General features: G+C 41.7%; 1 protein-coding gene across 1 annotated transcript in view; it reads left to right on the forward strand.

Annotated features, from left to right (window-relative positions):
- LOC118340186 overlaps window positions 1-15244 on the forward strand; it is a 73319-nt gene that overhangs the window by 1835 nt on the left and 56240 nt on the right. The window lies entirely within an intron of this gene.

The following is a 15244-nucleotide window of genomic DNA, read 5'->3' on the forward strand; positions in this document are numbered from 1 at the left end:
TAAAATAAAATAAAATAAATATGTGTGCTAATCTTTTGATCCTTGTCCCATTTTATAATGTTTATTTTCTGTCCACTTCACTCATTTGAATGAAAAATGTATTCCACTTATGGAAACACAAACTATTTACTGAAAAAGTAAAAGAGGTAAATAAAAGAATCAATGGTGGGGATGTCGAAAACAAGATTATTGAGGAATACCGGAGACATCATATTTTTCTCACTAAAATATTGGAAAATAAGCAGACAAGCTGGGTCATTTTCAACCCGTCTTCAGATCTTTATGGGATGTTTTGAAGTTGGCTTTGCCACACAAGTCGCTACGCTGCCAATGTGTTTCTTACATAACAAGTTATTCCAAGAGGACGTTTAAAAATGTCACTCATACTGCGCGTGAACATAAAAAAAATGGCATGAAAGTCAATATTTTTCCAAGCAAACTAGAGCATCTGAGTTTCATTTCCAACATTACCAGCAACTACAGCAGGTAAATGGACACCATGTGGCAGGTTGAGAAGCGCACTTCTGGTGATACCACTGAACCACTTTGATCTTAAATGAGTGCCAACGGGGGACCAATCCGTCACATTTCTTCGAGAGAAAAGTGAAAGCAGATAAGTCTCGTAAGAGTCTGACTGGAAACAGACCCGACCTGCTCATATAGACTCATAAAGAACACGGCCCCGCTCTGTAAACACTTCCCATTTTTAGAACGCTTAGGAGTCGACACTAACCAGACGGTGGTCTCTGCGTCTGTCACAGTCGCACCCCCGTGAGTCGCTGTGTGAGTGCGAGTTCCATTTTATTTTTTAAGTCTCCCGTCTCGTATGAATCTGCTGTAATGCCTGATGAGTGTTGTTGCTTTTTGTTCTCTCTCTCTCTCTCTCCTCTCTCTCTCTCTCTCTCTCTCTCTCTCTCTCTCTCTTCTCTCTCTCTCTCCTCTCTACACACTCTCCTCTCTCTCTCTCCTCCTCCTCTCTCTCTCTCTCTCTAGCTTTCTGTGGGGAGGAGGAGCACACCTGTGTGCAATGTCATCTGTGGACTACCGCTGAGAGCACACCTGATGAGGATCCTAATTAAGAGTTTATTTAAGTTAAAGGCTGCGAGAACGTCATAGTTCACTACCTAAAGTACTTGTTTTTCTTGCTGTAGTAAAACTTCAGTAGTTTTTGTTACCTGAAACTTCAGTTTAAAGCGATCACTTTGTGGTCTCTGAGTCTGCCTTGGTTCTTCCACCCACCTTCATCCACGCCGAGTCAAACAGCCCTCAGCACACTATAAAGGAATCTCCCTTCTATTTAGTCCCAACTCTGTGACTTTTAAACTGAAACAGAACAGGACGACCCTCATGTTGTGATGTTTCATTCCCTGTGTTAAACATCTCCACCTGATAAGAATACACGATGATGATCTCTCATGTGACCAGTATATTTCTCTCAAATCACATGCTGTTTAAAGGGTTTAAGGTGCTGTAGATCAGAAAAAAGACACAAGAAAACTCTTTTTTTGCTAATGGTACAGTATTGGAGCTTTCTGAGGACAGCCTCGCTACAAATTACCCACAATTCTATGGTGAAATTGGGGCAATAAAGCCACAGACAACTGGTAATTGCCGCTTCTGCTAAGCTCCTGTTGTTTCTGCAAAAACCACATTTCACACATGCTTTTATCTCCTGTCTCCTTTCTTTATTCTCCATTACACAAAGCATAAGAAATGCACTGACTTTCGAAAACAAGCCAAAGTGAGAAATTAGATTTTGACAGTTGAGTTAAATACAATTTGCAGCTTCAGTAATGAAGGTGCATCTCTCAAACAGCTTTGGATTGACTGCTGTTGCATTGACTAAAATTAAGAAAAACCTTCAGAGGCACAAAAAAAGCAAAATATTGGCCCTCATTTTTTTTGCTAATACAGTACAAAAGATGTCAGAAAGTTTCTGACCTGTAATTCCGAGTACCTCCCCACAAATTACCCACAATTCTACAAAGAATTTGGTGCAGTAGAGCCACAAACAACTAGCAAACTGCTGCTTTCGTGTTGATGCCAAAAAAACACATTTCACACATGCTTTCGTCTCCTTTCATTCCTTTATTACCCATTACACGACCCAATAGAAATGCTGTGATCAAATCTCCGCAATCCTTTTGATGGCCAAAACAAGCCAAATAAAACTCGGTGACATCAGTAGCATTTTGGGAATCGCCAGATTTTTTTTGTGGATTATTCAGAAGCCCGAATCCACTCCGGTTTGGCATTTCCTGCGAGGACTGTGCTCCCATTCATAAGCCAATCACTTTGATACCAGCCCTCCTCTGTAGTCTCGATGACCTCACTTGAGAGTTCCCCCAAATCACTCCAGATCAAAGAATGTGATGCTTGATCCTTTTGATAATAGTGCAAAGCCCCCAGAACATCAGATCAGGCTCAGACTTTGTGTCCCAGTCGCCCCACCCACTCCCTCCCTCCCTCCCTTTATTTTGCAGCTCTACAAATTGCCATCCTGAATAAGAAGCATTTTGAAAAGTATAACAGAAATGCACAAAAAGTCAAAAGGGGGGAGGGGGGCAGGGAGGGGGGCACTTAGAGGAGTAATGATGCCATTTAGCATCGCCAGTCTCCCAGTTTGTGTGACCTAGATAGAGAATGACACGAGCAGACTGTGGTGACTGGAATCGCTTCCATTTGCTCCATACTGCAGCATTGCTGATACATTTCTGCTGAGAGATAGGGATGACTGTGTCAGGCGCAATATGCAAATTTCAGTATTTTTCACAAAAGCCATCTGACGTTGCGCATCAAATTTAAGGATGTGCTTCAGCGGCCGGGGAAAGTTTGGAGAGTAAAGAAAAGAAGTCTTTCAGTTTTCTTGTTGCTGCATATTTTCTGCAGGATTCCCTCTTTTTTTGTGTTGTTCTTCCTGTATATCACAGCTTTTGAACGTCGGGTTCTCTGTGTTTGTTTGTTATTAGACGCTAAATCCTCAAGTGGGAAAAAGTGTATGATTGCTGTGTAAAGATGTTCCGACAAGGACAAATTCTTCAAACTCCTCAGAGTGGCCGTCCTCCGTCTCCCCTGTTTACATATTCATGAGGAGCAACTGATATTTTGGTCCACGAGACCTTCATCAGCATGAAGACATATGAGATGATGACAAATTGGCACGCGTCCATGAAGCACGTGCACACACACTCTCCTGTGACTATGCTGGAGTCCACTAAAGGGACGATCCAAGGGCATCTTCTTGTCCCAGACGCTCCCTAGTCTGACAAATCTGCACCACTCTGCACTTTCTGCATAATTCCCCCTGCCACGACTCTAAATGACCTGCGTGATCGCCATGAATATCAATGTCACGCGTGTCGGGCTGCGTCAATTCGGCTCGGTTTGATGCATGTCGCCGTTCCGGCCGTTACCAGGCTCCTCTGGGCTAGAGGAGGAGGATGCACAAGCCGGATATTGCTGGCTGAGGCATTTATGTCACCTTAGAAAGCAATGTACACGTCAGTTTGAGGAATGTAAGAGAAATTGGAGGCCCTTTACGCTTCCGGAGAGCTCCTTCGCGATGTAGAGCGACTCTGTCACTGTCACTTGGCGGAGAAATAATCGTAAGTTTGACCTCCCGCGCAATCATAACAGAAATGATGTTGTTTTCCGTGTTACCTCCTGACTTTCACAAACAAGCCAAAGTGAAAAATGATATTTTGACAGCAGAGTTGAATGTTCCCGTGATGGAGGTGTCTCCAAAACGGCTTTGCATCATCGCCCTCTGTTGGAGTTGGGTATAAACAATCAAAACCCTTCTGAGGAGCATGATTCTCATTCATGTGCGTTATACAGTGTTGCTGTTTGGAGGAATATTCTCCAAAGAATCATAAATGCAGTAGTGGTTGTTTTTTTTTTATTATTATTTTTATTAAAGTTTGATCATGTACAAGCAGTCCAAAAGTCAAGAGAGCTCAGATAAACGGGATAAAAAGGAAATGTCTTCAATGATGAATCACCGGGTATTGAATTTGTAGTCTTCAGGCATTCATCAATTCAAAGTCAAAACTTTTGATTTTTATTCTGTAAATTCTGCATTATTTTTGTTTGACTGTTTTGGAACAAATACCAGTTACATATAAAAGGGCTGGGATACAAGGTTGGAGTGAAGAGGGCATCAAAAGGTTCAGGTTTTAAACTTCTAAAAAGTTAATGTTTTGTGCTAAGTTTCACTTAAAATATTTGTTTTAGGCCAAAAGACTATAAAGTATTCATTGTTTGCCCACAGTTCTCGTTTATTAGTGGTGAAAGAAACTTGCTGATTCTTTAAGCACAATGAAAAAATACCCAATTCGTTATTTGCTGATGTTCTTTTACATTGGTTATGGCTTAATTGATGTAGCCATTACATTTGTATGGCTACAGTCAAGGTCTGAATTGGAGTCTGAATTGGAAATTGGAGTTGACCGTACTTCTATTTTTCTAAAAATAATGAGTTACGTTTTATGTGGATAAAGTCAAGGATGTTCTGAACAGGAATCCATTTGAACTTTCACAGAACTTGTCTTTTTTTTTTCTTGCATTCAAAATTGTACATGCAGAATGGTCCCTTTTTAGTCTTGTATTAATATTTATTATAACATTACATTATTACTGATGCATTTATTTGCAGCTAGTCGACCTAATTGAAATAGTTTATTTGCTGTCGATCGGTTTATGAGTATCATATTTTTGAGCTTATGGTTTTTTGGTGACAGTTGACACATAAATGTAGTCAAATAAAAAGTATTTCTCCTTTTTAAATGTGGTAAAGTGGAGTAAAAAATGTAAATACTCAGAACCAGTACATTTAAACTGCACTTAACTACAGTACTTGAGTAAATGTACTTGGCTGCATTCCACCACTGCTTAGATCATCACTGGACTTCTAATGAAATTCTTTTAGTGTTAGCTGCTCCTTGAGGCAAAATGACTTAGAGTTGAGGGAAACAAAAATTTGATTAGATTTAACGCACTTTAAATATGTCTTACATTTAATAAAATCCTTGAAATCGATCAGCGCTTTAATGCCCGTTTCACAGCTAATCAAACTAAATGTCCGTGTATAATCACGATGACGTGAGATTATGTCACAGCGGGCTCCTGCTGTCATCCTGTGTCAGTTCCTCTATTATGACACAGGCCCACCACTGGTACTCGGCCAGGACAAGTGCCCTTCAAATAGAATTTCCCCTCTGCCAAATTTCAACATGCACAGCCATCAGGCTCAGCTGCTGCAGCTTCTGACCTCTCAGACTGGCTGCTCTCCACCGCACATTACAGTTGTATAATGAGGACACGCACAAAAAAAAATACTGACTCAAGTTTTAAAGGTTAGACTCATCCTCAATCAGTATTTGCTTTCCTCCCAATGAAACTCATGTCTGTGTGTCTGTCTTTTAACCCCGAGTGTATTATTTTCTCAAATACCCGCAGTGCTTTTTTGCTTGTTTTTCTGCACGGAAATCAACCCCCAAGCCATCCTCCTCTGATATTTGTGGCAGGACAAAAGCAAACACGTAATAATTTGACGCAAATAAGAGGAAAAAATAACTGAAAGAGACATAAATATCCACAGCCAGGAGAAACTCTTTATTTTTTATTTATTTATTTATTTTTCTAATTCTCTGGTGAATTGAAATGATCCCTTCAGCTATTTTCAGTCTGCTCTTCCTCGTCTCTGAATATGAGCCCAGACGTTCACATGACACACCACTAGTTTTTATTTACTTTACCTTTGAAGAGGTATCAAAGAAGAGGCCTGATATTATCTTGCAAGTGCCTCTTCAATGTGACCGCTTTGAGCCAGGCCAGCGTAGGCAGCTGCATGTGCAGTGCTGCTGCGCTACAAAAATAAGTGCAAGGACAATGTACCTAGAGTAAATTTGGACCTGTGCCTTTTTTTTTTTTTTGATGTTTCTTTTCATCCAAGCCCACTCTTGTGTCACTTTTCAGGACATCAGATTTGGTGAGGGAACTTTATTTTGGTGATACGGCCTACAGTTTGGTACAAATAGCTCCCTTTGTGCTAATAATCAAGCAGGCAGCGATATGAAGCTAAGGTTTCCTGATGCACAGCTCAGAGTGGGTAAACTTTATATTTGAAGTAGGACAGAAATGCCTACTGTGAGCTAAACTGCAACACTTTTGAAGTCGGAAAAAAAAAAAAAAAACTGCTGTGCACTAGCAGCTGTTCTGGGTCTTACTGTGTGCTGCAGTAAGTTAAGCTTTACCGGCGCACCTTGATCATCCATTTCTCCAGCACCAGTAAGATAGAGCTATCAATAATTGATTCACCAGCACAAAATGTGTGCACTCTTCAAGGGGTGGCTGTTGTCTGCAGTCATTGTTTTATTAGGCATTCTGAAGACCAAAAAAAAAAGACAACACAGTTTCAAACTCCAACACTTCTTGCCACTTTCTCTTCTTTTTGAAGTGGAAAAAGGGATCATTTGAATAGAATAGACAAGTCCAAGCTCAGCAGTTTATCTTTTATATATATAAAGCATTTGCTTGCAAAACACTGCAAAGAATTCACAATATGACCTCAAATCCTTCCGAGGAAATTTGCTCTCAGAAATTGTACTTGCACCGAAACGTGCACCGTCTTGAAAACAGGTTGACCTGGCTAAATGGAAGGTCAAGGTTTGTAGTTTTTAAACACCGACATGGAGACTTATCAAAGAAAAAAGAGTTCAAAGGCATCCATTTGCAATAAATGTTCATGGGAATTGTGTGTTCCATAAAATGTGATGCGATGTTAAGGGTCGGGCCGGCTTCTCCCGAGGGGGGGGGGGCACACATGCATTTTACATGATTCATGTGCACAAAGTGGGTGCTAAGTCGAGGAACAAGTGCACTCTGCGGAAATGATACATGGCACATGCTGTAGCTTATAGCCACTGTGCAGAGGATCATATATCAAGAACCGAGGGACCACCGAGGAAGAAGCTGCAAAGGCAGATTAAAGGCAAAAAAGGTGTTTGTAAACAGGAAGCAGTCAGTTTAAAAGTGAAGAGAAAATAAGGGAAGCGGGGAGAAAACCCATCTGGAATCTCCTCTATTATTAGTTGTGATTTTGCCTCTAAGGGGGATGAAGAAAGGACGTCCCTGCTCATTACTGTAAAAGCGGGACAGCAGGGGGTGTGCGCGGCGACGACAGCACAACCGCTGTCACACACTTGATCCTGCTTTATTAACTCAGCGCGGCGAGGCGCTCCTCCTCCCTGCGGACGGGCGAACGACTTGTTGTGCCACGGATGAAATGAAGCGCGCTCGAGAAGATCTGAGATCGCTTCGTGTTGCCGGAAGGAGATCCATAGGGGAGGGGCCCGGGGGGGTTCAGTGGGAAGAGACTGTTACATTTTAAAAATATTAACCATTAGAATGTTAGATAAGAGGTTTGTATGATGCACCCAGGCTACATGAAGGTTATTGTCCTTTTAGGATGTTATTCCTTCTATAAATATAAAGTTTTGATCATAATCAAAGAATACATGTTTATATGAAGAAGGGAGTCAAACTGAGACATTAATTACCAGCTCTGTCAATTAAAACAGAGGTTAGACATAATAAGATGGGACGAGATGAGACTTATTGTCCTCTGAGGACTTTCCAATAGCTCAATTAACTCAATTTTCTGCATAGAAATGGATACCGTGTGAATTATTCAGCCAAAAAAAGGACCATCTATCCATATGGGTGTGCATGTTTACAATGTAAGAACCTGAGCCGCAGCTAGAAAAGGAACATTTCGTGGCTGTAACCTGGCGGGAGGTTTTGGCTACCGTCGACGCGCCATCGCTCTCTTCCTTTTGTTTCTTCCTCTCTCTGGCAGAGGAGAGCTCTTTTAACCTTTTCTGTCTAGAGCTCAAATGAGAAATTTAGTCGCTCACCCTAGGAAGCAAGCTCATTAAAACATATTGGGCTTCAACTCATACTTTTAGTATCCAGGCCATGAATATGCATTATGCAAGCATAGGACATTATCTGCCTCATTGTGCTGCCTAGGAACGTTAGTTTTTAGCCGAGGGGCAAGAGAAAAATACATTTTTTATTTATTTTTTTTACAATATGTCATCCTCATAATGATAAAAACATTGTGATATTTGCCGGCTTTTTTAATTGCTAATTTATTAAGATATCCTAAACTGGGGTTAAATGGAGTCACGGTTTGCCATTTTTTTTTGCATCAATGAGGCTTTGTATTTGTTACATAAAAGGAAAAAACTACTACTTTTGATTGTTACCCTCAGATACTACTGGCTTTTTGAGTGTAATATCAAAAAGAAAACTCCATGCATGCGGAGTTAATTATATAATCTTAAGCTGCTTGTTGTCCCTCATTCTCTCTCATCATGCCAACAAGCCCAGAGGGGAAAAAGTCTGCTGCAACTGCCTTTAAGAAACTGCCAGATGCTTTCAGAGAAAATCACACATTGCTCCACTGTTACAATATGCATCAGCTGCACCGCTCTGTACATTTTGTCCTGCTCAGACAAATTACCATGCATGATTAAATCAGCCAGAGAATTGATTATATGACCGTCAAGCGTCTGACTCCAGCTCCAGTGTCTCATACCACTGCAAAACTCCATCACTATTGGTCAACACTTGAGGTAAGTTTGTGTATTGCTCTGCATTTAGCAGCATAACCTGCACATGGGGAGGCCAACACAGAAAAGCTCCCCCCGGCACAGCTCATTTGTCACCCTGATGATAATCTATAATAGCCAGGTTGCCTGCGTGTGTGTGGGCCAGCTGCAGCTTGGAGACTCTCGTTGCCATGCATATTTGGCAAACAATATCAGATGGTGAGTAAGCAAAAAAAAAGAGAGTTTGGATTAGGTGAGATTTATACAAATGCAGAATCATTTCTGATGACATTGCTCTTACTAACACAGTTCCACATCATTATGTTTGCCTGCCTGCTGACTGCCAGCGCGGCACTGTGCCACAAAATATTGACCGTCGGTTGTGCCTGTGGTTTGATTACTAAGATCTGTCAGCTGGTTTGCCTACCAGCTTCTGGTGCTTGTCTGTTAAGATGGCCGAGTGACGATATTATGAAGTGTCCTGGAGTGGCTTGTTTGGGGACAAAAGGAGATGAGAGGCAAAGTTAAAGTGACATAAAATGCAAAATGGACTAAGCACTCCTCCTGGGTTGGTGTTAAGCCTCTTTTCCACCCAAACTGAATATATTACAGTTGGAATTGGGACTAAATTAAAGGGACTCTTCTTAGTTATTGCCATCTGGGTCCTAGGGAGCTATGTTGTGCTTTGTGGGTGCCCTATTTCGTTTGTATCTCTTGCTGTACTAGCATGTGCACAAGGACACCCGCCCAGTATCCTAAAGCAGAACAGATTTTTCCACATCAAAGTGTGTTTACAGGTCTTGGAGAGCACTGCTGCAAGTTGTGTAAAGCCTTCCGTGGCTCCAGAGGGAGCTGTGTGAAGTCTGACAAACTGGTTGGAGAAAGAATCTGGGGGTGCTGAGTTAGAAAGAAGTGAGCTTACCATTCCCTCCAGGATTTCGCGGGTAATTTTCACGGATCTGCGGCCTAAAATGCCGGATTTCGTGGATGCTTTTCCCCAAAAAATTGCAATGCATGATGCAGAGCCTTAAGACCTTTTTTTGGTTTGCAATAAGGAAAGTGAAAATTGCAAAATATATTTGATTTCTTTTATATAATTAAATTAAAATCTCATGGTATAATATCTTAACTTCCTGGACCGGCTTACCAGACCTCTGTTCAGACCTTACCTTCTCCTCATCTCTGCACGAGGAGCTTGACGCTACATTAGCTGCCACTAGCACAACACTCACAAATCTCCGACTTAACTGTCGGCAGTTGCATCGCATTCTGGGTGAGGTAGTTGCCAGGTTTTAAGGAGGAAGAATATTGCTTTTAAAGACATATATCTCTGGTTCTGCTGCATTGATTCTGATCGATTTTTGTTGTCCATTGTGAGTGGAGTGCAATGCTAAATGAGTGGATTGCTGAATTAATCCTCCAATGCTAACATGCAGTGCAAATGCAGAAGGCCCTTCGTTTAGCAAAGTGGAAAAAAATGGCGTCATTTCAACCATGATCACAATGTTTCCCTAACTTGTGATTTAATTGCCTTACCATACCTTTAACACTAACCTTGACACTAGGTTAGCCACAATCTTTCTGTAGTTGCTATGTGCAGATATTGTAGTAAGAGGTCATTTTAAACCATTGACAATGAACATAGAAAAAGTAATCCAAAATCAAAGGGTTATTTTTTATGGAAACAGGATGGAGGACACATTTGTTAGTCTGCTTTGTAGCCTTTTGATGGCACGTTGCCATGTTTGCTGGTGTACAACTATTGTCACTGTAGTAAGCAAACACGGACAATGAAGGTTCCAAAATAAAAGAGAACATTGGCTGTGCACGGAAATGCACTGATGGGCCTCAAAGATGTGTTTTGCCAAAAAAAAACACAGAATGAAAACAGAACTCCACATGAAACCTTTCAGTTAACCTCCTTATAAACCTCACTGACCCCAAATGAGCCAGTCATTACAAACTCACGCTGTGCAGCCAGACACCACAGAACTTCAATTCTAGTCGAGACTGTCACAGTGTGGAATATAATATATTCAAAACCTTTAAAGTTAGAGTATTAATTTAGTAAATTAATAATCTGCGAGATCCCATACATGCATTAATTTGATATTTTTGCTGCGTGGCGTACAGAAACATCACAGCAATTTAGCGCTCAGTACGAGAGATCAGTTGTCAATCATCTACATATATTTGACTTTTACTGAAGTTTGAGTAGGAGTTGTGCTTTACTTTCCATTGTTCTTTCTTGTGGTGGCTTCTCGCGCTAATTACCCGGTTCCACTGCTGTTACCAGAAATGTAAAAACACAATGGCAGACTGTGTGGCGGCTGTAGTCAAAATGTAAGCAAATAAATTAAAGAGATGAGCAATGAGTGGCAAAATTAAACGCTCAATTGTTTGATTTTAATTGTATGAGGAAAAGTGATGTTAGTTTTCAGATATTACAGATAATGGTGTGGTGCAATCCCTTAATATGTAACATTAATGTATCCCCCCCGATCTCTACACTAATCCTAAGGGACCTGGTTCAAAGGCTCTTGCCTGCGTTTCGCAGTTTCCTGCTGCTTCTCCTCTGCTGCCTCCTCGCTACAGGTCATGTGGCATCCTGCCAGTGTTTGAGGACACAAGCTTTTGTCAAAATTTGTGGATGTAAACAACTCAATAGGCTGACAAGAACCCAGCCCTCTACAATAACAGTATTCTGTTCCCCCGCGGCTCTATTTGCTTTCATGTTTTTGTATCTTAAGAATGTGGCTGCTCTTAGCTTTAAAAAAAAAAAAAGTGAATTTGCTTCCAGTGCTGGTCCCACCGTTCCCTTGAACTTCAAAGCGCTGTAAGGGAAACTTTCCTACATCTTGATGCTGCATTCACCTCTGTGCCACAATCAGGAAGGCTCCATCTATCTCCATCTTCAGCTACTCTCTGGTACGGAGCTGGAATGTATAAGGATTTCTCTAATAAGTCAAGTAAGGTTTTCCTTACTGATCTGCTTCCACTAAACGTAGAGTCAATACACCTGCAGTGGCAAACAGCTAACACGCAACATATGGTAATCTCATTCATTGCATGGCTGTTTCTAAATTAGACACAGTCTGGGCAGCGTGCGAGTACGGTGGCTCGAGAGGGTGTGGGTTTCGTCACCCACGGGCCGAGCTGATTGGAAGGACTAATCAAAAGATACAATTGGTGTGAATGATGAGACGAGATGTCTTTGCGCTCTGATATTTGCATTTTTCCATTTAAGCCTTCCTCGGCGAGACACTGTCACCTCATTCAAGCTCTGCAGCCTCTCCAGAAATATAGTTCATTTTAAAAGTGATGTATGATTAGCTCTGCCAGCCACAATCCTAATTGAAATGAGTTTCGGCGATGCAGCAGGGGAACCGGGGCAGGGATGCACAGCTGTGCCTGTTTCAATTGGTCGGAATCAGTTGTTGGTCCCATTTCACTCTGCGGACTAATGATTTGCTTGCAGTGGTTGGAATTGCTGATAAGGTCATGTGAGGGAAAGTTTGAGCAGTGCAAATTAACATCGAGCACGCTTATGTTTGCTACAAAGGAACCATAGTTATCTTTAGTTCAGTGGCAAGCGAAACTAAATAGAAATCAAGTTAATTTGCACCTCAATGCCAAGCTACAGTACGCTCTCCTCTATTTACCCATTGAATATGATTCATCTCCAGTGATTCATAACACCATTGTGCCGGAGCGTTTCGTACTGCATCAAGATCTGAAAGCAGCTCAAAACTAGACTCAGACAGTCGGGAGTGCAGCAGTGTCACAAACAGTGTACGATCTACAGTACAGCAGCTTCTCGGGTAATGGGAAAGTGTGTGAAAAGCCCCAAAGCATTTCCCTCTCACCTTCAGAGTGGCAGCACAAGGCATCCATCCTTTTCTTCCTTCCAGTAAAAAGATTTGTCTCTCCCCCACTCCCCTCCCCTCTGCCAGCTCCACACAAGTGGAATCAGAAGCTTGTTTGGATGCTTCGGGTCTGTTTTTGCAGAGTTCTGCACACTGACTGATGTATAGCCTCGGCAATGTGGCAAATTATTGAACACAGTTAGTGTACTGCGTTGCAAGGGCCATTATTGAAGCCCCGCGGCCCCAGGAGAGCGCACTTGTTGCAGGAGGTAATGATGAAGATGCAACAGTGACACCCATTTAAATTTGATTTGCAAATTATTATTTTCGTTGTTTGCTGCTGCCAGCGGCTAATTATTATTCACAGTGGGGACAACAATGTGTCATCTTCAATTTGCTGGGGGATTAGGGTGATATGGCTTGAAATGCACATGTTTCTCAAAAGGAAAAGAGACGCCAAGGGCCCAAACATTACACTGGCACTTCATTTTGAAAGCACTTCATTTTGATAGCTTTAGATTAAGTGAGCCTCTAGGCATCGCCACCGTAAGACCTTCTATATACTGTAATTGAAATGCTCAGACTGAGGGTAATACTGTATGTTCCTTCGCTTCTGTAGCTCTGCATTGTTTTGTTTTTTTAAAGATAATCTGAGATATATCACTGAGTGAAACTATGTGAAGCAAATATTTGTTCCTTTGTTCTGCCCCCCTTGCATGTTTCTTTATTTCATCTTTCTGCTGTTTCTTGTGCTGACAAAAAAAAAAAAAGTGTTTCCACTACTTTGGAACTCAATTGAAAGCACAAAGCAATTCACTGGCTTTGCTTTTTCATGTGTCCTGTTTATTTCACTTATTATTTTTTTACTCTCACACTGGTATATTACAGAATTGCAAAATGCAAATATGATTCCTTCCATGTTAAATGTTAGAGCATCAAAGTCCAGCATAAATTTGAAAACAGCAAACAGCATAAGAAATAACTGCATATACTTAAGTGATATACAGCATGTAAATCACAGATTCCTTACTCTTATGCAGAACACTTCACAATACTGCAGAGTAGCCGCAAATCCGATCAAGTCAAGGAACACATTTTGGGGTCAATTAGATCATCCCATTGCTGCAGTTAGCTTAACATAAGCTTAGGAGCTTCACTTTTTGAAGAGGTGGGTATTTGGTGTTCCTTTCAAAACCACGAGGGATCCTTTGGTTCTGATCTCTGCCTGGAGCTTGTTCCACCATTAGGATGCAAGAACAGAGAACAGCCGTGACGCATGTTTCTAAGGGCCTTTTGTGAGCAGCTGGCTCCAGGCTAGCAACCGGAGAGATCTCGCTACAGCACTGGGGGTTCACCGTCGCCTCAAGGTAGACAGGTGGTGGCCCATTGTTGGCTCCATGTTAGCATCAGGGTCTTGAACCAAGAGGGATCGAGAGCGGTGTGACACAAATATTTGGACAAGTTGAAGAGCACACGGACTGACGCGTTGTGGGGGTGTACCTTCATTGCTAGCCGGCAGGGCATTGCGGCCACCAAATCTGCTGTTGGCATGTTTCGTCCGTAAACATTTCAAGGTTTCTCACAGTCCTGGAGTATGACCTTTTTGATCCCTCAACGTACGGCTAATTCCAATCGCCATACCTGCATTCAATGAGTTTTAGTTTGGACATGCTAGCTGCCTCAGGGGTCCCAAATGTGGTTCAGCCTTCCTGGAACAGCATTCATGAATCTTGGCATTTGGGGTCTTGAAATAGTAGAGATCTGTGTAGATGCTCAAGTTGCACAAAGGTGTAGACAAGACTGAGAAAAGCTTTGCGTCATGAGATCAAGATTCCCTAAAGCGTCTCCTCAATGAATAATACCACTATGTTTCGTACATATTTCATTTAGGGTCCCAACAAAAAACATACAGCATTCTCCGAGCACCAGTTCCCTTTTTTTTGTCTTGGCAGACTCCAGCTTTAGGAGAGCTGATCCTGGGTACAGTTTTGACCATGCTGAAATGTCAGACCATAGGAAATCATCACTGGGACTTTTTTTTTTTTTGCTCCAGGCATGGAAGGCAAGTTGAAGAAAAACAGAGACAAACAAAGTTGGCTGCACTCTTTCTTCCTTCCACTAGCCGAGCCAATAGCAATTAGCTTGCAGTTTGTTGACAACATGGGGTGAAGCTTTCATGCTCCAGAGATTCAACTGGTCCGATGCCTGAGTTGCAGAATTACTTTGAGAGCAAACAGCCGACCAATGGCACCATAAATACGGCTTCAGATACTGACATATTCTCATACTTATTTATGGTCACTCAGCATGAGGTTTAACACCTACGAACCACGGCTTTAAATGTCAACTCTGAAACTTTTCCCAAGACTTATGGATCAAACTGCTTTCACCTTGGGCAGTGTGTGAGTGTGTCTAGGGAAGGAGGGGGGCGTATGACTTAAAGGTATCGCTTTTTGGACTGCCATCCATCGTAGCTTCCAGATGAGCAGGTTTTCCAGTTTGGATGTTTACCACATGACAAATGAAATAGCACATGCAGGTGTCACAATGTGAAAATAATCCTGATGTTTATGATACCTTAAATCTGTTGCAACCCTGCAGCTTTTCCACAATGCATGAATCAACAAACCCATGTATATTGTCCACTCCCATGCCTGTCTGTTGCTGTAGTTAAACATACTGCTTATTCCTATAGGTGAGCTATATTGTCTGTGTGCCGTGAGTTATTTAGTTAGTCATTAGCATTACATACTGTAATATTAT

Source organism: Morone saxatilis, unplaced genomic scaffold (genome assembly GCF_004916995.1).
Source record: "Morone saxatilis isolate NCDOM2014 unplaced genomic scaffold, NCSU_SB_2.0 Contig6, whole genome shotgun sequence".
In the NCBI taxonomy this organism is placed as follows: domain Eukaryota; kingdom Metazoa; phylum Chordata; class Actinopteri; family Moronidae; genus Morone; species Morone saxatilis.